Below are 23171 nucleotides of genomic sequence, written 5' to 3'. Positions count from 1 at the left end.
AATGCTAGCTGTTGTAACAGACAAATTCCCAAATATCAGTGGTTTAACACAACGGAAGTTTATTTTTTGTTCACACCTTGTGTTTCATGACAGGCTTTCCATGATCAATCCTGCATACACAAAAGAACCTTCTTTAGTGTCTCTACCTGTTAGATCTTCTAATAGGCCAGCACATTGGATAAGAGAGAATGAAGGCTAGAGCAGAAGGTTTACACAGGTGAGGCTGGAAGTAAGGCACAGCACCTCTTCCTTGCTGAACACACTCTCTGCAACCTGTCCCACTACATGGGGACTTGCTGCAATGGGACTTATTAAAAATTATTCTAGGCAGATAGAGAGGAAAAGGGGTCCTTGGAAAGTTTCCATCTCTTTTAAAGCAGTTCCAGAAACGTTTCTTGTTTAGCAGGAAAGCCCTGGTTCTTAGAGCCGGGCAGGCAACCTTTGATATGCAAATGTTGGCCATTAGAAACTGGGTCCAAGGGAACAAGGCCATTCCTGCCTCCTTCTTCTTCCCCTTGCCCCACACGTTCCTGGCAATATGGCTGCCCCCACATATCCCCACGTGTGTAGAACATCATGGCGCCCTGTATTTGCATATTAAAAGGCTAGGGTGGGAGAGCCAGTTTTTTCCGGGGCTAAGTGAATGACATGCCTGCTCAAACCAATCCTCTGAGCCCTATGCAAATCAGACACTGCTTCCTCCAGCCTCTCCATATACCTGGCTGGTTTCTGCGCACTTGGGGTCCAGTCTCTCGGCTTTGGAACCGCCCCCCACTCTGCCTTCTCTGTACAGGGGAGCTGCTTCTTTCTTTCTTTTCTCTTCTTTCTTGCCTATTAAACTCTGGAATCCTTAAAACCACTCCATGTGTGTCAGTGTTATTTTATCTAATTCGACTTGAGACGAAGAACCCTGCTGTTCTTCCACTCATCGGAGCCTTATCATTGCTATGGCAAAGTTTGACTTTCATGCACAGGCTTCCTCTTTTGCCAGCACAACAGCTGGGAGGGCTTGTAAAACCCCACCAACCTCAATGTTTGTTGCTCATTTAGACCAGAACTTCAAGTCTTAGCTGGGTGGAGTTGGTAAGATCCACAATTATTGACAAAGCTCCTCATCTCCACAACAGAATCCTGACTAAAGAGGATGGGAGGTCTCCGGCCAAGCACAGAGACCCCATCCTAGATTTCATTTCTCTGTTGATAAAGTGATCATTAGGATCTGTGAGTTTAGAGAGACATCGTCTTCAGTGAGCCACAATAATTCCCCCTGAAAACTGATCAGTGACATCTCTGCCAGCCAGAAGTACCTTCTGTAAGAAAGGAAAGGAAAGGAGCCCCAGGTAACCCTCAGCTCTTGGAGTCCTCAAAGACCATCCCCCTACAGGACCTTGGCCCCAGATGTTTCATATCAGATCAGCTTTTCCTCTCCCCAGGGCTCTCTCTAATCATCTCTCACCACCCAAGGCAGTGTCAGCTCAAGCAAGGAAAACTAATTTTAATCCAAGGGCAAGTAAAAATATAATTAAGAAGGTAAATCTGTTTCCCAAATAGCATGCAGTTCTCTGTTGACTGTGCATTTTTTAAAGTATCTGTAAAGACAAAAGACATTCATTCATCAATACAGATACAGCTGCTCATTTGTGCAGTTTGCAATGAAATACAATTGCTTGTTTTTAAGAACCCAGCTTCTGCTGCCCAGTGAGATCTATTTTGGAGGGCAAGAGAGGAAAGAAGAATTCTAACTCAAACCATGGCGCAGAGGGAAATAAAACCCTGCGCAGGCACAGACTTCCTTTTAAATAGGAATGTGGATGAGAAAGACCTAGGATCTAAATTGTCCCCCAGGGTGGAGCTGCTTTTTGCTTGATGTTATCTCAGCACCTTCACCTCACTGATGAAGCCAGTAGATCAAGATGAATAAGCTTTCTTAGTTGCCTTGTTATTTAAACCCACAAGCAGGCCCCTGCCCTTTCCTGTAAGGCTGCGGTGGAACACCTTAGCTGTCGCCTGGCATGCTGCTATGTAAACAAACCAGGCTCCAGATCGTTATTTCAGCAGGTGATTCACAATGAAGGAGCGGCAGGCTGGGTCCCCAGAGCACCGGGTCCTTTCCTGTCCATCCCCCTTTTCTGGAGGGCGGGAAGCTCTTTAGTATGCCCTACTTAACTCCAAATACAAAGAAGTTCGCTCTGTTCCCAAGAAGCCATTCAGTCATAATAGATACAGTTAGAATGATAGCCCAGAGGCTGTGGGTTAGGAAAACACATTTATTAGAGAAGGATCCCTTTCATAATAATTAAGTGACACAAATGAATGCAAGTTAATGAAATCTCAATGGGATTGAATGTGCTCAACCATGGCCCCCACCCCCTGCCCTGGGCAGCAGTAGCAGAGCACGAAGACTCAGGAGGCACAATGGGACCCCATTCTCTCTCTCTCCTGAAATTCTCCCCATCTCCTCCCAATGCTGATCTGAGAGGTAAACCCCTCAAACTCTCCTGGAAGGTGAATCCTGAAGGAGAGGGATGCAAGGACATGGATTGCTGCATTCTGTCCCCTTCTGGTGTGATTCTGGACGGTCTTTCTATACTTCAGCCTCAGGGTTTGCCAGATACAGAATCCTCCCCAGGATATTTTGAAGAACACGAAGTGATTTTTTAAAGAAAGCATTGAAACAAAAATAAAAAGCACTGAAGATGACTGCAATAATACATTTACACAATTTTATCATCCATCCATCCATCCATCCATCCATTCAACAAAAACTTATTGGATATCTCCCTATATCAGGTGCTGGGGTTATAGCAGTCAATGATAATAATAATGATGGTGATGATAACAACAACAACAATAATAGAACTAACAATTGCTCCTGATGTTTCCCAGGCACTGTTCTAAGTGCTTCACCTACATGCCACCCATTCATCCTTGCAACAACCCAATACTACCCAAGACAAGTAAACAAGGCATAAACCCTTTCGGGAAAGAGCATGTAACCCACAGGTGAGGGAGAAAGCCAGGAGCTGAGCACACGTGGGGGCCCTAGCTCTCTGGAAGGCTTTGAAGGCCTCTAGAGGGAGTGTTTCCAGCTGAGCTGAGGCAGGAGGAGGAATGGCTTGGAGCCCAGGAGCGTGCTTAGAGGGGACTGCAGAGGCCATAGTCCCTCTGGCTGGAGTTTAGGGTAATGGTAAGAGGTGCTGTGGGGTGGAGAAGAGGCTGGGAAAGACTTCCTAAAGGAGGTGACAAGTGACCTAAACGATGTGTAGAGTTGGCCAGGAAAGGGTTTGGGGCTGGGGAGGCTGAGAGCCCTGGGGGGTCTAAAGGGAGCTGGACCACAGAGTGTTCAGCCAATAGGTCCCATCAGGTGGTGGGGGCAAGAGAAGTGGCTGGGGGTGGGAGCAAGCCCACCACACAGCTTTGAAGCTGTATGCAGGAAGTTGGATATGGTTGTGGAGAGCACTGTGGCTGCAGCATGCAGCATAAATCCCAGAGGGCTAAAGGGGCATGGACGGTGGGGATGTGACTCCTAGGAGTCTGGGTGACTGTTGAGGGCCAGGGCGGTGGGAAGGCGGCACGAGGCAGGTGATGTGTGGGATAACCAGAAAGCAGGGTGGAGAGAGGATGGGGTCCAGGGTGACTTCCAGGAACCCAACAGATCTGCAGAGTGGTGGCAGGCACACCACTGTGAGGTCTGCAGCCTTCCTGTCTGAGTTCAGGTCACACTTCCCTGACTTCCTTTACTTACAGGGGGAGGGCTACTTCACCAAAGGGAAATGACTGCTGCTGTGGGCTGCTCTGCTCCTTCCCTGCTGTCCCCCAACCCCAACTATACCCCACTGCCCACTTTGGTCCTTGGCGTCTAGCACATACCACTGGTAGGTGTCCACATAGCTCTATAGCCACAGGGAAGCCACTTTTGGATACACATTCTACATGGTCAGGCTGGGGCCTTAGGGCCCATTTGGCCGGGCTCAGTGTCTGAGCTTTATGCGCATGTTTCCACATGTTCTCTGACATCAAGCCGTGTCATCTATGGGCTTTTCCTTCTCCTATAAGATTCTTAATCTGGGATCTCAGACTCTTTCAGGATCTGTGGACTCCAAGGGAGTCCAGGATCACCCTGGGATTATATCTAGAATTTTATGTGAACATGAGGGTTTTTTTTGGGAGAATGTTTATAGCTATCAGATTCTCTGAGGGATTTGTGATCCCCCAAAACTTAAGACCCATTGTTTTGGGCTCTGATTTTCAAGGTTAAAATTTTCCTGGCTAATTTTCCTTCTTATTCTCACCATTGCCTCCCAATGCTAAAGCCCTTGGATAGCGTTCACCTCATCTCTTCACAGTATTGCCAGGAATTCAAAATCAGCATCTGCCTTTTAAAACCTATCTCCATTTTGCCCTGAAAAGCCTCCACTATTCTGCATTATATATTTTTAAATGCTTGGGTGGGCACAGTGGCTCATGCCTGTAATCCCAGCATTTTGGGAGGTCCATGTGGGGGCATCACTTGAGCTCAAGAGTTCGAGACCAACTTGGGCAAAATGGCAAGACCCTGTCTTTATCAAAAGTACAAAAAATTAGCCAGGCATGGTGGCATGCACCTAGGGACCCAACTACTCGGGAGGCTGAGGTGGGAGGATTGCTTAAGTCTGAAAGGTGGAGGTTGCAGTGAGCCAAGATCATGCCACAGCACTCTAGCCTGGTGACAGAGTTGAGACCTCATCTCAAAAATAAATAAATAAATACTTATTCTGCATATTTATAGTTTATTGTATTAATAGAAAAAATTCTTATTATGGTGTCCTTCTTGCAGATCTCCATCCCTTTTGAAGAGGGCCAAGTTTGCCATGCTTTTGCCTGATTTCAGGCCTTCTGACTTGGTAATGACAATGGCTAACATTGGCTGGGAGCTTGTTATAAGTCAGGCACTATGCTAAGCACTTGTATTATCTAATTTAAAACCCTTAATGCCATGAAATAGACATTATATTATCCCAATTTTAAAATAAGAAAACGGGGCATACAGAGTATAGCAGGAAGGATGTGGCCGAACCAGAACTCAGAACCCAGAACTAGAACTCAGGTAGCAGAGTTCCAGAGCCTCATGTTAGCCTCCCATCAATCCACAGATTCACTTCATCTGTTCACTATCACTGTCTAGCTTGCTCCCTAGCCTGGAATCAATAACTTGGAGTCAATGTCATCTGAAGTCAGATCCTAACCCCTCTCACTGATGTCCCTTTTGGACAAGAGCTGTTTCACAGAGGAAGTGGTAGCTTTTGAATGATAGGAACACTGTAGCCAACGTCAGTATCTCTTGTCAAGAGGTGATGTGAATGGCCAGGGAAGGTTCTGCTACTGTCTCTCAAATACTTTCCTAACCTAGAATTTCCTAGTATCTGAAATTCCAGCATTAGAGAGTAACTCCTTTGGATTGGTTTTGTCCTACCCAATCCTACTCCAACATACACTTGAGTCTCTTAAAAAGTAGGAATCACCTGGCATATGAATCATGGAGGCCCATGCGCTATGGCATTAGCCCTGAACAAGTTTGAAATCAGAGGATGTTCAATGAGCGAGGCAAATATGTAAAAGGATACTATTGAAGGTGTTGCCAAGGACCAGCCCTGCCTCTGCACCATATTGGAAGGAGTTTCATGCACTAGGCTCATCACAGGATCTTCCGATACTAACTCCCTAGTGCCTTGGCTTTTGCTTCTGCAGCTAAGAGAGACCGAAGAAGGACCACCCAGCACTGTCCAAGGCTCTTTGGGGGTAAGTTCTCTTGCCTATCTCCTTTGTGAGGTTGGGGAGCAAGTGACCTATCACCTCTGGGAAGTCAGTCAGTGGCCTGACATTTCCTGACATTAGAAGGATCAGCTCTGGTTTCTGAGAAAGGTGGTCCTATGATTATCACAGGGGCAACATTACCCCCAGAGGGTTGCAAGGCAAGTGCATGTAGCTAATGGCATGAGGACAGGTAGAACCCCAAGATACTTCCCCTGGGCATCAGTGTCAAACAGCAGCTTCTCCTTTTTCCTGTAGGGGGGTGTCTGGACTTTCATGTGTAAGAGGCTTTAGTATGGGCTGCATTGTGTCCTTCCCCGCCACCACCAGATTCATATGTCCTTATAATAAAAGGAAATATAGGCCGGGCACAGTGGCTCATGCCTGTAATCCCAGAACTTTGGGAGGCCGAGGTGAGCAGATTACTTGACGTCAGGAGTTTGAGACCAGCCTGGTCAACATGGTGAAACCCCATCTCTACAAAAACTACAAAAATTAGCTGGGTGTGGTGGTGCATGCCTGTAATCCCAGCTACTCAAGAGGCTGAGGCTTGAGAATTGCTTGAACTTGGGAGGCAAAGGTTGCAGTGAGCTGGGATTGTGCTACTGCACTCCAGCCTGGGTGACAGAGCAAGACTCCATCTCAAAAATAAACTAACTAAATAAATAAATAATAAAAGGAAATGTGGAAACACAGAGAGACACCAGGGGTGTGCAGGCACAGAAGGAGACCATGTGAAAACGCAGCAGGAGGGTGCCCTTCTGCAAGCCAAGAAGCACGACCTCACCAGAAACCAACCCTGCTGGCACCTTGCTCTTGAACTTCCAGCTCCCAGAAGTGTGAGAAAATGATTTTCTGTTGTTTAAGCCACCCACTCTGTGGGATCTTGTTATAGTAGCCAAGCTGATTAATGCAGGTTCCATGAGAGTTAAAGCAGGCGTCTTCAGAATGAGATGGACCTAGATGATCGTTTGAGATGAAGGAAGAAAACATGGTAGGATTTATTTCTATTGATTTTTATCTGACTCTATGCTAGTTTCAATTTCTTGTATATGTTTTAAAATGTACCTAATAGATGAAGATGGAAAGACATGCGTAAAATGTATAGACACATGACATACTGGGGGATGTGTGCTGAAACAAATTTTATGGATGGGGTAAAACCCAAAAGTGTGGAAACCACTGAGCCCAGATAGGTGGCCATCTGTGTATCTCTAAATCCTAAAGACAAATAAGAATAATTTCTTTTTTTATAATTACAAGTGCCCTAAAGAGTTTATCATCTATTCCCTCAGCTTACTGAACATGTCTGAGGAGCTACTCCTTGCCTATATCAGGGGAGATTTATGTTGTTGTTACTATAATTGTTATTTATGAGCGCTTGTGAATAATGGTTCATAGAATTGTATTCTTTCGAACAGACTAGAGGCAACAGAAAATTGATCCATTAAAAACAGTGCTTCTCTTAAACGTCTCAATTTGACCCATCTCCTTTTTTCTTTCTGCACTTGAAGACAGCAATTTAGGATCCTAAAATTGCCAGAATTACTAAGCACTAATAGTATGAGGGAAAGGCATTTTGCAGATCTCAGCAACTTTCCCTCCCAGTCCTACCCAGTTGTATTCAGGCCCAAATTCTGGTCTCAGACCAGACTTCAAAGAGCCTGGCCAGACTGAGGGAGTTGAGTCTCATTAACCCCTGTCTCTAACCACAGGGACTCTGCTCATGACCCATTGAAAATCTGTCAATAGGGAAGGTAAGTGTACGTATCCCCATTTTTTTTTTTTTTTAAGTAATTGTGGATCTAAGACTCTGGACATCAAAGAGAAATCCTGTCAGGCCTTATGGTCCCCTGAGGAGGTCATGGTCTACTTCAGGCCGATGGCCAAGTTCACTCTTTGCTTGGTGATTAGGCAAGAACCATTTATCTCCATTTTAAGGGGGAAGATCCCCTGCTGGGATGCTGAAGTGGGCCAGTTTGTCCTGGCTCAGCTGAGCTCAGACTCACTCAATGGTCTTGTAATTAAGCAGGACTTAAAAGCTCTTTGGAGTGACTTCCCCTGGCAGATATTGCTGAAATGTGAGAGAGTATTTCTGATATACATGGTAGCCTTGCATCAAATTATACCAGCAAATGTTTGAAATGGAAAAAGTCAATGCTATGTTGGTGACATTAAAATTGTCTCTTTGGCTGAGTGTTAATCTTCTTTCATTGTTTAAATGTGCCTACCAGGCCCAGGAGAGTCACAAATCTGCATGAAGGGGAACGCTGCTCTTAGAATTAGCTGGCAGATATATGGTTTTCCTGACTGCTGGTGAGGAGGCTGTGCAGGCTGTGCATTACTTATGCCATTAATACTTGGGAGTCACCATGACCCATGTCCTAAATAGGCGCCCCTTTGACAGGAGCATAAGCAGAATTGGCCCCCAAAGTCACATTGCTTTTGAGACCAATCAGGCCATTTCTAGTTTGACCTCTCCATGGTGAAATGGAACATAATATCGTTTCAGGACAACATCAGTCACCCACAGAGCCATGTAAAAGGCCTGATAGCCTTGCTCAGACCACACACAGATTTGTTTCTCAGCTTTCTGGAATAAGTGGAATGTGACTACGTAGCAAAAGCAAAAGCAAAAAGGTACTCTGCCAGCAGAAGATCTGGTGTGGGATACTGACTCTTCTTTTTTACGGATGTGAGATCTTAGGTTAAGTAACAACATTTCTCTGGGTCTTGGTTATATATTATATATAACAGAGTAACAGTATGTATATAAAGGTATTTATTATAAAGGTATTTATACATATATATATACACATATACATGTGTGTGTGTGTGTGTGTATATATAAAGGTATTTATTCTTTTCAGATTTCTTCCAAGAAAGAATATAAAAGTATACATATGCTGTATATGTATATGTACATACATACATATATGTATACATATAATGCCTTTATATATGTAAATACCTATTACCTTTATATAAGTATATATAAAGATATTTTTTATATATAAAGGTATTTATAATATATATAAAGGGATTTATTATAAAGGGATTTATTTTAAAGGTTACAAAGATTTATTACAAAAATTTGACTACAGTGTATCATTGCCAAGTTATCTTAGCATAAAGTTTGAAACAATCTAGGCCCCCAAAATGGTAGATATTTTATATATATGTATATACAAACATATTTATATACCTATATACACATATATGTATATATGGTAATACCTTTCTATATATAAAATAAGATATATAATACCTTTATATAATATATACTTGTATATATATATATACATATATAAAAAAGTATTAGAAATCATCTCTGAGTTATAAAACTAAGGATGATTTTTACTGCCTTTTCTTGTTTATTTTTACCACACATTCTAAGGAAAAAAATCACAAAAAAATAGAGCTTTCATATGAAAAGATGGTCAACATTATTAGTCATTAGGAAAATGCACATCAAAACCACAGTGAAATACCACTTCACATCCACTAGGACAGCTATTATCAAAAAGATAGATGATAACAAGTATCTTCGAGGATGTGAAGTAATCAGAAGCCTTATACATTGCTGGCACAGTCATCTTGGAAAACAGTTTGAGAGTCTCTCAAAAAGTTAAACATAGAGCTTCCATATGCCCCAGAAATTCCGCCCCCAGGTATGTATCCGAGAGAAATAAAAGCATACATCCATAAAAAACTTGTACACAAATGTCATAGCAGCATTATTCATAATAGCCAAAAAGTGGAAACAATCCAACTGTCCATCAACAGAAGAATGAATAAACAAAATGTGGTCTACCTATACTACAGAAGATTATTTAGTTGTAAAAGGAATGACATATCAATGCATGCTACAGCACAGATAAACTTTGAAAACATTTTGCTAAGTGAAAGAAGCCAAACACGAAAGGCTCCATACTGTAGGATTCCATTTATATGACATGTCCAAATATGCAAATTCATGTAGATGGAAAGTAGATTAGTGATTGCCAGGGGCTGAGGGTAGGAAGAACGGCCGGTGACTGCTAATTGGTACAGAATTTCTTTCTGGGGTGATGAAAATATTCTTGAATTAGATGGTGGTGATGGTTACACAATTTGTGAGTATGCTAAAAACTACTGAATTGTACACTTATCCCCAAAACCTCCAAAAGTAGGGCTTTCCCCTCTGCCATTAACTCTTTCACATACTAACGAGTCACAGTCAAGGTTTCCCCACATACGTGAGACCAGTATCCCGGAAGCCCTTTCTCTGTCTTCAGAACCACAGGAAGTACAAAGTTCAAAATGTATGAACACCGTGTTTTTATTTTCTATATTTGGATGCTTTGACATCTTGGGATTTTGCTAACCCTGTAGGGACTGCCTCTTCCAGGGCTACCTAATTCCTAGAGATAGTAAACAAATAGCCCATGAGCATGCCTTTCATACACAAACCAGCCCATCCAGAGCCCACACCCCAGCCTCTTGCTTTATGGCTCTCACATTCTGGGCCACTCTCCCTTTCCCTAATCATCCCAGAGCCAAGTACCAAAATACCAGGCAAGGCTATTCCCCAGAGCCTGCTGAAATTATTCAAACTAGCCAATCCTAAACCTGCTCGCCTTGCCTTGCTTGTTTCTTCCTGCGGAAACCACAATAGAAGCTCTTGCCCACCACGTATTCCCTTGCTCCTGTTTCCTCCTGTTCCCCTGGTGCCTCCTGTTTTTAGAGCTCTGTGAGTATAACAAACTTCTCCCTTCATGGCAGTCATTTCCATGTCTGTGTGTCTTACCATACCCGATTAAAACAAATCTTGGGTAACCTTAAGTCAATGTACCTCTGGATGCCTGTTAAGCCCTGGCCTGATACATTGCAGGAAGTCACATGACAGTCATAGACATCAGTGCTTCTAGGAGATAAATAACAGAAAAGGCAATAACTGGTATTGTTGGAATCTTCCTCCAGGACTCCTGAATCCCATGGTTAGGGACTGATTTTTCACATCCACTTTGTCCACACATAGCAATTACACATTTCTACCCCATTATGTGTTACTCATGGAAACCCAGGTCTTAAAGTTTCCACATAAACACACACACACACACACACACGCATGCATAAATCTATCACACACATATATCCCAGTGTCTTATTGGTATGTACGTGTGTGTGTGTGTGTGTCTCACATCTGTGATGGAGTAGGAAGTAGGAACTGGTTGATTTGGGTTTGCTCTGAATTACCACATCTAACTTGACAAAATTAAAACGGTCCATCTTTCATTCTCTTCTTTCTCAAAGTCTGACGGGCCATCTGAGACATAAAATGGGATTAACCCTTAAGGTACTAGAAACAATCCTCCGACAAAGGTGATTGTCCCTGCAAATATGTAGCACACAGCCACATAATAGACCCCAGCTCCCTTTCCCTCAAACAACACAAGAAGTTTCATTTTTATGGAATACTAGTATATAAGTAAGATAGAAACAACTGAATTTGTTGAGCACAGAAGTTGTAAAAGTGCCCCCAAGGTCTTGAAGAAGTAAGTGCACAAATTGTGTACCCTGGGAGACAGGGAAGAGAAGAAAATCAGCCTTGAGAAGGCAAACCCAAACCTGGGATGAGAGACAGTCATTCCAGGCTGTTTGTGGTCTGAATTCAGCTGGTAATACATGAGTACCCTGTGCATCCTGCCTGTTTTTTTCCATAGCCCTTGGAGAATCATCCTTGCCTGACCAGATCCACTAAATAGGAATAAAACCAAACCACACAAAATGCAACACCAAAACTGGATAAGCCTGTACTGTCTTTGATGAAGATCTTTCTTCTCAGACTTACTAAATGAATGTGGATCAATGGAATCAGAAACAGTCACCAAGATCTCACAGAATTCTTCACCTGAGGTCAATATAGTAGGTCTTCACTTGACATCCTCAGTGGGTTCTTGGAAACTGTGACTTTAAGTGAAACAAGATATATTAAAAATAAACTTTTTTTCCTCATCAACTTCATGATGAAACCCAATGACATTATTGCAGGAAACGACATTATTCAATGACATACTGTATCTTTTGCTTTAAGTCACGTTTTACGAATAAGGATTTACTGTATCTTTGTTTGGAGTATGAGATTCCTTATCTGTTAAATAGGGGTAATAATAATAACTATTTTATAGAAATACTGGGAATAATAACAAGGTAATGCATCTAAAACCTCGACATATACCAAAGGAAGGAAAGACAATGTCCCAAGCTTATACAACCTGTTAGAAAACTGAGACTCATTTCTGCTCCTTTAAGAAAAAAAAGATAAAGGAAGAAGAAGGTACAATCTATTTCAAATGATTAGTCGTCACATCATTTTCCTTCTAAAGAACACTCTCCTTCTGGTTTGATTTTGGATCCACAACTAATGTGCAATTCCACTCCAGTTTCCCTTCAGCAACTCTCCAGAAGTGCAATATTGGTTCTTTGTCTTAGGGATATTTCACTTCCTCAATCATGTTAAATCAAACAAACCTTCCATACCAGCAAACAGAAAGGAGCAGCTCTGGGCCTCTGAACTAATTTGCACTAGCAAAACTGATCAGGTCCTCCTCCAGTGTCTTAATTAGGAGTCTTAATCCTTTTGATTTAAAACCGGAAGAGATACAGGACATGGTAGGAAATTCTTAGCATATTTATTCAATACAGACAAATAGGGCTTAGAAAGTTCACTTAATATACAGTGTCAACAGAAATATATGTCCCTTTCTTTCTAATAATTCTTCTAGGATAAAGTGTGGCTCACTCTCAGATTGGAACCATCAGTTTTCATGTTCTCTTTCATTTAAAGAGACAGTTATTTCCAAACCACTCCATGTTTCCAGAGATTTTTGACTGGTTTGCTTTATTTTCTCCTCTGACATAAGGAGAGAGTGGCTCAGAGAATATATGCAATATTATTCACATTGAATTTTTAAAAATGTGATGAATGGGTGGTGGTTGATGGAGGTTGAATGCAAGAAAATGAAAATAGAATAACAATGATTATGAACTATCTCTGCAGACTCGAATAAGTCTTTCAATACAGATGCCAAAATGCCTTGGATTTGGTATAAGGTAGGTTCTACTTGAACCCTATCCAAGCTGGTTCAGTTCTGGAGGAAACAAAAGGATGTTGTCAAGGTACACTGATATGGTGCTTCCAAGGGAGTGCTAACATGTATGTTCAGTAAATAGGACAGCAGGGGACTCAGGTCAGCATCAGTGACATCATCCATTTACATGATTGTTCAGGCTTCTGGGCAGCTTACTTTTTATAAGACCATGTGCATATGGGTATTTATTAAAAACTAGGCAAGGGTGTTGATGACTGGGTGAACTGCAGACACTTTCAAAAGGTTTATGTGAAAGAGATTCCACGGCTGTGCGGTTCCAGTACCCTGCCCAGGCCATCAAGCCATTTTCTCCTACAGAAAAGTGGTCAGATCCTCAGAAACCACAGCTTCTTAAGAAGAGCACCCATAATTTTGGATGCATCTCAGCATTGAACCCAAGCGATAGTCATTCATGGAATCATTCCTAGGATACTCTAGAGGAGCCTCAATACCTTGATCTAGTATAGTCTTTAATCATACTTAATAATCAATGCACTTGGTGCAAACTACCTGGGCTCAGGTTCACATTGGAATCAGTGGCGTCACGTTCCTTTTCATGTAAAAAGGCAGTCTTTTCAGATCTAATTGTTCATGAATGGAAATATAGCCTAAGTTAATCTATGTTAATAAATCTTAAAAGAATTAATTTGATTACTTTTAGGAACATGGGGAGTAAGCCTAAATAGGCAAATTGTAAAAAATAAAATAAAATAAAAAATTAACCACAGGTGTTTAAAATACTCTCTTTAATGTGTAAAATAATGAGCTGACACACTATTTTTTACGTTTAAAAGCCACTGTCATATCTTTTATTTCCTCTTATTATTCTTACAGTACCCCTAGGAAGTTGACAGGCCATATTTCTATTTTGCAGAAAAACAAAATAAAACGAAACCGACTCAGAAGGAAAGCTAAGTAACCTGTCTAGGGAAATACAGATGCAGGATTGGAGTTTTTTCTTTCTACTATCAGACTCTAGAAGGATTTGCAAGGAACATATTGGCTGTCTGTGTGTCACTGAGCACTTCTAAAAGACTGACAGGTGATACCGAAAAAATGTAATCCTCTGAAATATCTTAAACATCCACCCCTGCAGTTTTGTTTACAACCTGAAGCTGCACTATCCTTTAGGCAACAATCTGCTTGAGATAAGACAAACTTCAAAAATTCACATTCCATCCACGTTATCAGTAATTCTGAAACTGGTAAAATCTAAGCCAATAAGATTTTATCGTTTACTGCTCCTTGGCACATAACCACTACACACAATCTAAAGCCTGATACTACACAATTATCCTATAAAGTGGGCATTTTTTGGTCTCCCAAAAGTGCTGCTCGGCTCCACATCAATGGGTGAAAGCAGGAACATAAAAAACAGCCTCATGTAACTGTGGGTAACATCTCACCTGCAGAGATGGGGAGGGCTGAGCAGGTTTGGATGTTGGCAAATACATTCCCCAGTTTCCCCAACGATGTTATTGATTAGTCTGCTGCAGACCCCAATCATGGGAAGAGACAAGCTGCATAAGCATATGAAACAATTACAGATCAGCACACCCAGCTGGCTGTCAGCACAGAAAACTGCAAGCACCACTGAATAATTATGGCTTGAGCTATTGATTGAGACCACGGAAGAGCGTCATCCAAATGCTTTTAATTTGCCAAACAGGGAGAAGTGTGCTGGAGAGAGGTTGCTTCCAATAACTGCATTTCTTCCTCTGCTAATTAAGGGGAGAACTTAACAAGGTGGTGGGGATTGTTTTTAAATCTTGCCCAGTTAAATCAATGGCCAATTGAAAGGTGGTGAATGAGAGATGAAGGGCTTGCCTTACATGGCTTAAATCAAGTGGTCTGGGATGAGTGTGGATCCTATGGAAGGCCCTAGGCTGGTCAAGAACCCAAGACCGTCACTGGTCAGAGGGCTCATGTCACACTGGTAAAAGAGATGATGGCCCTAAGGCTGAGACAGCAGCTGGAGATGATGGCCCTATGGCTGAGACAGCAGCTGGAGTCTGAGCAGAGTCAAGGTCTCCTCCTTGGGTTCATACACTTTTGCTTCCCCACTGTGAGGTTTGTCTATCCCTTAGTCTCTTCCATCCTTGGGCCTCATCCTTGATGAAGAACATTATTACCCAATTGGAGCTGATGGGTGATTTTATAAAAAAACATTATTATTAACTGACGTTTATAATTTATTTAGACTGCCTTAGTTTTGACTTAAGGTCCTTATTCTGTTCCACCCATCCAGGATGCCACAGTACATGTAGTCATCATATCTCCTTAGGCTCCTCTAGGCTGTGACAGTTTCTTTGATAATGTTGGCAGCTTTGAGGATTACTGGTCAGGTATATTGCAGGATGCTATTGGAATTTTTCTGATGTTTGTCTCATGCTTAGACAAATAAAAAGCACAGGATAAAGTTGGCATAACCAAGGCGAGGAGGTAAAATTAACTATGGATAACAAATGTACGCAATAATCCCCCTTCCTCAAGCATACCACTCCCTTCCCCTGACACACAAACATTTTGTATTCCAAGTGGTTTCGATAGCTGGATAATTTTTTTCTCTACTGCCACCTCTCCTACTATTCTTACGTATTAATATCATTTTAAGTCTTTCAAAGGATATTAATCAAGTTTTTATTATAACACAATAAAACCCATGACAATATGTCTTCACTTTTGTTTTAAGCGCTTCACATGTGACCCCACATGGTCATAATTGTCTTAAGATCCCAGTACTACTGGGATTTTAAGATTTGAACAAACTCTTCTCAGAGGTTACACTATACTAAGCTCCTAAGACAACTTCACCTATTTGTACCTCTCAAGAATAGCTTTTAAACTTCAAAAACTGTCAGATATTCTACCAGATGAAGTGCCCATCATAAAAAGAATAAAAAGTTAAATAGAGCTGGAGTTGCTTAACGTAGAGAAGAAAAGACTATGGGTGACCTAATTACAATCTTCTTGAATTATGGAAGATTGAAAAGAGTCACACAGACTTGGGTTCTAGTCCTGGCTCTGCCACAAACTATGACCATGGACAAGTTACTTGACCTCTCTGTGCTTCAGTTTCCCATCTGGAAAATAAGTAAAGTAATGCTTACCTGGGAGGGCTGTGGTAGGTTTACAGGGAGGTAATGTATGTAATGGGCTTAGCACAGTTCCTAGAACAGGCTGTGTTAGTCAATAAAATTTAGCTTCCACCTCACCTGCTACATGATATTATTACCTATGATGAAAACAAAATCACTTAATATTTTTATGAGATTTGATAGCTTAGAAAGCACTTTCTCATAATTTAGGGTGACAACCACTGTCCTAGCCCTTCAAAGCCCAAATAAGAGGAAGTGGATTTTAATTCAAGGTAATACTGATTTTGGTTAGATAAAGAACATTTTTGGCCATGGAGATAATAAAACTCAAGAACAAGTTTTCTGGGGGCTGTGGACTCCATCCTTGGGGGAGATTCAAAAGGGAGTGGGTGTCTCAGGGCACGCAGCCTTGACTTCACCCCCACCCAACTGCTATCACATTCCTGGCTGGCGGGAATAACATTGTGAAGTTCTGGGATGCAGAGGAGGTGAATGAATCACTCACTGTGCATCCTCTGGACACTCTAAACCTATTTCCTGCCTCTGGGAATCTTCCAAGTTCTGCCTCCTGAGCCCACAGTTTCCTGGAGTTACATTTGTGTGGTGGAAATAAATCTTAGTGTATAACCCAGTGTGAAAATAATATCTTTTTTCTGTATTTTAAAAAATAAATCTAAATATAACTCTGATCCTCCTAGCCGGGCTTGTGAGAAACTCAATTTCAGTCATTTACAGGCTGCTCCCCAGGGTTGCACCAAGACTCTGGGGTTCCACCTGGTGTTAAAGCACTGGGAAGGCTCTCTGGTCCTGCAAAACCTCCAGGCTGTGTTACCGGTCCCTGGCCTTATCACAATCACAGTATTAACCATGCAGATTGCAGTTGTCTGGTTAGATATCTGTCTCTCCTTTTAAAGAGTGAGTCACTTTGAGGGAAAGGGTGGTGTCTTTTATCACGAGATCCCTGGGACTGGTGCATGGACTATTAGGTAGCAGGGTGTGGTGAATGAACAAATGTTTCCTTTATAGGACTTAGTCCATTATGTGCTACTGTAACAAAATACCACAAATGGGGCAATTTATAAAAAGAAATTTAGTGGCTCACAGTTCCAGATGCTGGGAAATTCAAGATCAAGGTGCGGGCAGGTTTAGTGATTCTGATTCCAAGATGGCACCCTAAATGTTTCGTCCCCAGTGAGGAGAGGAATGCTTCATCTTCACATGGCAGAAGGAGGGAGTGCAAAGAGGCAAAAGAAGGCTGAACTCCCCCTTTTATAATGGCATTCATGCCGCCCATGAGGGAAGGTGGAAGTTTCATGGCTTAACCACCTCTTAAAGGTCCTACTCAACCTGTTACATTTCAGCATGAGTTTTAGAGGGGACAAACATTTAAACCATAGCAACACCTAGTACATTTGATGACTTTTTCCCCTAAGACCATGAGCCCCTAAGACCATGACCTTCCCCTAAGACCTGACCATGAGGGAGAGGACGGTACCATTACATCTATTTCCTTAATGCGTGTAGGCCTTAATAAATAAGTGTTCCTTGAGCAAATGATTGAATACTGCTACTTTTCCTGCCCAGTGCGTTGTCGTGGTTTGTTGGTTTGCACACTGCATTGCTCATGGGCAGGACTCTGTCTTAATCACTCTAACAGACTGTCAACTGTTCCCACACCTGTTTTCTCTTTCATAGAGTCTGTGAATTTTAGCTGGGCACTCTTACAGAGATAGTGTTTTCCAGGCTTTCTTGAAAGGTCACATGACTAAGTTCTGGCGGAAGAGATACCAGCAGCAGTGATGGACACAGCTCACGGGATTCCTTCCGCCCACTGACTAGGGTGCAGATGTGATGGGAATTTGTCCTGGACCAAATTCCCCTTGTCCTTGAGAGGAACACCCTAGGAATAGTGGAGCAACAAGAGAGGAGGAGGCTGGGTCCCCAGCACTTTGGGTCTTCCATGTTGGATCCAGGCTGTTGGGTGCAAGAGAAATCACTTCTATCTTATTTAAGCCACTGTACTTGCTGTCTCTATGAAAGCAGCCAAATCTTAATCCCGAATAATACCTTCATCTTGGTACCCTCATTGCCTGCAGCCTGGTGCCTGCCATCAGCAGGCCACCGTGGCTCAAGACCCCTTCCTGTCCTGTTCACTTTCATGTTTTCATCCCACCATGGGGAACTCCCAGGGAAGGCTGCGCAGAAGCCAGGAGGCAGCACCCTTTGCAGCTCCAGCCTGAGTCGGCAACAGTTTTCAGTTTAATGAGATGACACTAATGATTGTGCCTTTCTGGGATGAGTGGGCCTGCCCTCCCTAAAGACCTGTGGAAGGTCTGGCATTTTTATCATTCCTGAACTTGAAGGTCAAGGGGAAGGCAGGCATCTCAGAAAGGAGCAGGACCCACAGAACATGCATTTGCTGCCCTAGAATCAAGTCTGAACTTCAGTGAAAGGGGTTGAGCAGTACCTGGGCCTGCTTCACTCTGGCAGGTGCCACTGAAAATGCTCCTTCTCCATCCTCTGCATTTGCCAGGACACGCCACACAGAACACCTGAAAAGTGCTGTTTGCTTGGCCTCTAATGATTCTTCTGGCTTTATCAGCACACACGGCCCATCGACTTCTAGCCCTTATGCAGCCTCCGCAACCCTGATGCCCTGGGGGTGACAGCTGTGGCTCATCCTGATTTCTTCCCTGCTCTGGGTTCTCAAGGGAAGCCATAGACCCTACTTCATGGGTCCCTGCCCCACACATCCTTACTCGCCAATCTCTACCCAATGAACCCCCATTCCTCAGACTCCTTCCCCAAGGATCCCTGCTTACTCCTCAGCCACACTGCAGCCATTCCATTCATGGACCCTCCATGGAGCTTTGCTCCTCTTTTCTGAACCCGGGTGCCCAGGACAGAGAAAGGCACTATTATTCTAACCATCTTGATTTTGTATTTTTGGAGGTGTGGGGAGTAAGCATCCATTTCTCACTCATGAAGATCAGTAGGGTCTTGGGAGGCTGACTTTCTTATTTTATCCAACATCTGTTCAGCGCTTACTGTGGGTCAGGTGCTTTGCTAAGCACTTACAATGTAAATTGGCTTAGGGAATTCTCTCAGTTACCTTGTAAGGCTGGTGCTATTATAATCCCCATTTTACAGATGAAGAGGTATAGGCTGGGGGAGATTCAGGAAGTCACCCTGGTAATCCAGTTCATAGCAGATAAACCCCAGGACTAGGATTCACACCCAAGGAGTCTCACCCAGGTGCCTCCTCTTTCCCTGCTGCCTCAGGTGCATCCCCAGCATTCTAAAGCAGGCGGTCTCTGACACAGATGCAAATGATCTTCACTGAGGGGAGTAGTCTGGGAGGGACCAGCTGATCAGTATCATGCGTCAGCTACACCAGACAAGTGGTAGAGCTGGACACAGAGCATGAGATCAGAGGTTAGACTAATGGAGTGCAAGGCATGTGGGACAGAATGGGGCAGAATGGGGTGGGATGGGGCAGGGTATAGCTGAGAGTAAGGCAGGAGGTTAGGCACTCTCTGTTACTGGGTTTTGGCCACCTGGGTCAAAGAGAGGCCATGTGAGTCGGGGAGCAGTCACCTGGCTTGCAGGTGCTGGTAGGGGCCTGGCATGGGGAAGGGCTGAGGGGTAGGTAGAATGTTAGCACCTCTTCCCGATAGTGAAATTAGTTGCTTCTTACTGCTCCTCTCCCCACAACCCCATCCTTCAGATTCCAGGAGAAGCAGAAGAAGGTTCCAGGGTGTGTGACATCAGTGTCTCCTCCAGTGAGGACAGAGGAGGCCTGAGGGTGTGAGTGTGACCCCCATGTGAAGCCCTTCTCTCTAACCTTGTCTTCGCTCTCTGCTGCAGTGTCCTGCAGGGTCAACGCTAACTCACAAGCAGCAGTCCTTGCCAAACCAGCCTTCCTCTGCCACAGCCCTTCTCCATTTATTTTCAGATTTTATGTGCTTTAAAATAGCCTTGCTGATAGGTGCCAAAACCCAGCAGACCTGAAAAACGCTTACCAGGACGAGAAAACTGAAGGACGCCGGCTTCTCAACATGACTCAAGGCTACACCCACTCTCTCTGATGGTTCCTTTCTCTCTCCTAGAACACATCTCAAAGCACAGAGACCCCTGCAAAAAAACCTTTCCCAACCAGGTCTACCAGACGCTCCCTATTAACACAAATTCTTGTAAAAAGTTCGTTAAAAGTTGTCCAGGTGCGGTGGCTCATGCCTGTAATCCCAGCACTTTGGGAGGCTGAGGCGGGCAAATCACCTGAGGTCAGGAGTTTGAGACCAGCCTGGCCAACATGGTGAAACCCCGTCTCTACTAAAAATACAAAAATTAGCTAGGCATGGTGACAGATGCCTGTAATCCCAGCTTCCTGGGAGGAGAATCGCTGGAACCCCAGAGGCAGAGGCTGCAGTGAGCTGAGATCACGCCATCGCACTCCAGCCTGATGTCACTGGAGTGTCACTCTGGCGACAGAGTAAGTCTCCATCTTTAAAAAAAAAAAAAAAAAGGTTCATTCAAAGTTAATAGAAACTATGGACCCTGAGGGCTGCAAAATGGTCTGGCAAGAAAGAAAATGTCATTTTCATCATCCAGATGCTGAATAGATTCACACTGAACTTGGATTTGCGCTGTATTGGGGGACAGAGGGAGGGAGGCAGGATGGCCGCCAAACACCTGTTCAGCCTCTCTGCTCCTTTCCTCTTCCCCATCAGCCCCTCCGAAGTTTTAGACGCCCAGGAGGGGCTGCCTAAGGGTATTTATACCTAGGGAGGTCTCAGCACACCTTACATCACAGGCTGAACTGGCTGCTTCAACTATTCATTTCCTCAACAAGTGGTATAGTAGCCTCAGATACTTATACCCTTGAAAGACAGAAATATATAAAGTTAATATAAAACATGGTCTTTGACTTCAAGGAGAGTTAAAAAAAAAAAAACCCATAGTGCTAAGGGTGCACATAGAAGGGGCACCCAGTGCCTTTGGGGGTTAAGGAAGGCTCCCCGGAGGAAGTGACCTTGAGGCTGAGACTGGGAGGGTGAAGAGGAGCTGGCAGTCAAGTGGCGGGGATGATGCATAGGGAAAAGATGCTCCGTGCAGAGGGAAGGGCATATGCAAAGTACCAGAGGGGAGGAAGAGCAAGCTGTGTTGGTAAGACGCGAGACTCAGTGTGACTGGAGTGGAGAATGCCAGGGGAATGGGGGGAATAAACAAGGCTGGGAAGCAAGGAGGGCCCAGACACTGGTGAACTTTCTAAACAGCACTTGAAGAGTTTGATCTTCATGAGGGCAGGCTTCATTTTGTTCACCACTGTATCACCCTGGCTGCAATGTCAAGAATTCAGGGCAATCAATGATGCTGGAGGCAGGGAAATGGAAGAGCTCTACCCACAGAGGGCAGAGGGGAGGGAGAGAAGCAGATGGTAGAACCCACAGAGGGCAGAGGGGAGGGAGAGAAGCAGATGGTAGAACCCACAGAGGGCAGAGGGGAGGGAGAGAAGCGGATGGTAGAACCCACAGGCTTGGTGATTGGTTGAGCCGGGTGGGAGGGAGGAGTAGTCAGGATAAAGGGCATCTCAGGGCCCTTTCTTCAGCAAGCACCTGGTGAAGTACAGACTGCAGCCCTGAGGCAGGGCAGCCTCCCCAGGCACAGTGCACTGTGGGCTCTGGGATTGAACTCAGCTCAGAGACTGGGCTCCGGTATTGGCAGGTCTGAGAAGCTCCCAAAATGGGTTTTAATTTACTTGGAAGTGTATGTTGTAGAGTATTTGAAAGCTCTGCGTGTGTGTGTTGGGGGTGGAGGTTTGGGACCCAAACACAGGGTTTCCACTTTTTCAAAGCTTTATGTAGACGCAGCAATCAAGTGATGTCCTTCCTTCATTTTGTTCCTTCAGCCTTTAAAACATTTATTGACCAACTGTCATGTGCAAGGGAGGAGGAACCAATCATTGAGCGCATACTCATTTGCAAGCTTCATTTGTTTTATTTCATTTTGTTTTCCAATGATCCCATGAAGTGTAACTCGATTTTGTGACTTGCCTAAAGCCACACAGCCGCCAGAGTTGAAGCTAGAGTATGGAAACAGTGTTGTTCTTAAAGGTGGTCTTTAGCCGGGCGTAGTGGCATGTGCCTATAATTCCAGCTACTCAGGAGGCTGAGGTGAGAGGATCACTTGAGCCCGGCAGGCAGAAGGTGTAGTGAGCTGAGATCGTGCCACTGCACTGCAGCTTGGGTGAGAGAGTGAGACCCCATCTCGATTCAAAAGAAATTAAATGAAAAAGGTAGAGGTCTTCCAGTCTACCCATATCTTCTTCATCATACCCCACACTTCTAATAATGCTATACATCCAGAGAGGTGCCAGTCTATATTGAGAAAATATGGGAGGAATTCAACTCACGCGTAGGCTTGGTTATGAGGGAAAGTCAGTTGAAGGAGCAGGTAGTATGGGGTTGTAGAAAAAATACAGGTTTTAGCATCACCTAGATCAGGATTCAAATTCTGGTTCAATCTCTTGTAAGCAAAGTGGACTTGCGTGTGTTACCTAACCTCCTTGATGCTCCATTCCCTCATCTGCAAATGGAGATAGTGCTACTCACTTTGCAGGGAAGAGAGATTAGAGAGTATGCAAAGCATGTGGCATGGTGCCTGGCACATAGCAGATGCTTAGTATAAGGCTTCCAGGATTATCTGAGCTGGACCCTGAAGGACAGGTGCCCTTTTCATCAGGAGGAGATGGGGTCAAGAAAGGACATTTCAGGTAGAAAGAACAGAACGAGCAAAAAATGTGTTTGCAGGAAACCACAAGTAGTAGTGAGTCATTTAGCTTTATTCAAATGTAGAAAAACGTACACGAGAGATGGAGGCTGCAACGGCAAGTTAGAGAACAATGAGGACCTCAAATGCCATCTACTTCTCTCCACTCCCACTGTGCTTCCTTGCCTCAGCCTCCAACAGCACCCCAGGTTGCTCACTCATCTCCTCACCGTCAGTCTTGTTGCTTGCAATCCATTCTCCACATTGCAGCCCAGGTTTGCATATAATTTGGACTTCATTCAGCAGCCACAAGAAGCCCCTGAAAGTCTCGAGCAGGGGAATGACTAGGTCAGTACTGTGCTTTAGTTATGTTGTCCAGACA

Source organism: Rhinopithecus roxellana, chromosome 5, assembly GCF_007565055.1.
Source record: "Rhinopithecus roxellana isolate Shanxi Qingling chromosome 5, ASM756505v1, whole genome shotgun sequence".
In the NCBI taxonomy this organism is placed as follows: Eukaryota; Metazoa; Chordata; class Mammalia; order Primates; family Cercopithecidae; genus Rhinopithecus; species Rhinopithecus roxellana.
The sequence above is the reverse complement of the archived record's forward strand: the minus strand, read 5'-3'. Positions refer to the sequence as shown.